The sequence below is a fragment of the Rousettus aegyptiacus genome, unplaced genomic scaffold (genome assembly GCF_014176215.1).
Source record: "Rousettus aegyptiacus isolate mRouAeg1 unplaced genomic scaffold, mRouAeg1.p scaffold_m13_p_1, whole genome shotgun sequence".
Lineage (NCBI taxonomy): Eukaryota > Metazoa > Chordata > Mammalia > Chiroptera > Pteropodidae > Rousettus > Rousettus aegyptiacus.
The window spans coordinates 100,445,999-100,446,674 of NW_023416284.1; positions in this window are offsets into that span (position 1 = coordinate 100,445,999).

Genomic DNA, 676 nt, shown 5'->3' on the forward strand with positions numbered 1-676 from the left:
AGCACGTGTTCTTATAATCCTTAAGCTATTCTGCCTCTCTGAGGCCACTGGAATGTTTAATGAGGATATTTTGAACGAATAAATGAATTCATAAATGATGAGGTTCTATCAAAGGAACTACAGGAGACCCCAAACCTCCCCAAGATGACCAACAAATAAAACAGAAGATAAATTCTCACTCACCTGCACAGGCCCACAATTAGGTCATCTGCAAAACAGAAGAGCTAGTCCTTTCCCCCAGAAGTCAAGGAAAGAAGCTTTCTGTTACAGGCACAGAGGAATGCTTTGGTCACTAGCAGAGGGTACTCCACAGTAGAGAAAGGACTACTGTCTGGGTTCTGTCAGAGCCTAAACGCAACATTCCACTAGATTAAACAAGTTACTCTGCTTGTATTCATGCTAACCCAGTAATCTTCATAACCATTTGGTATCTCGAGCCCTCTGCCACAGGGAGACGATAATTTGGATGTATAAAAAAAGTTTGCCTGGTTAGAAGTGACAGATTCCACTGTACATGTACAAATGAGCATTTGGTATCTCCTTTTTCAGAACCAGACACTCCTGGAGGAGCTCACAGGCTACTCCTTATAAAGATTGCCATCTTGTGTGGCCAGACACAGACTGGCCTCCTTTTAAGTGCTTCAATACCATCTACCTCACAACCACTCCAAAAAGC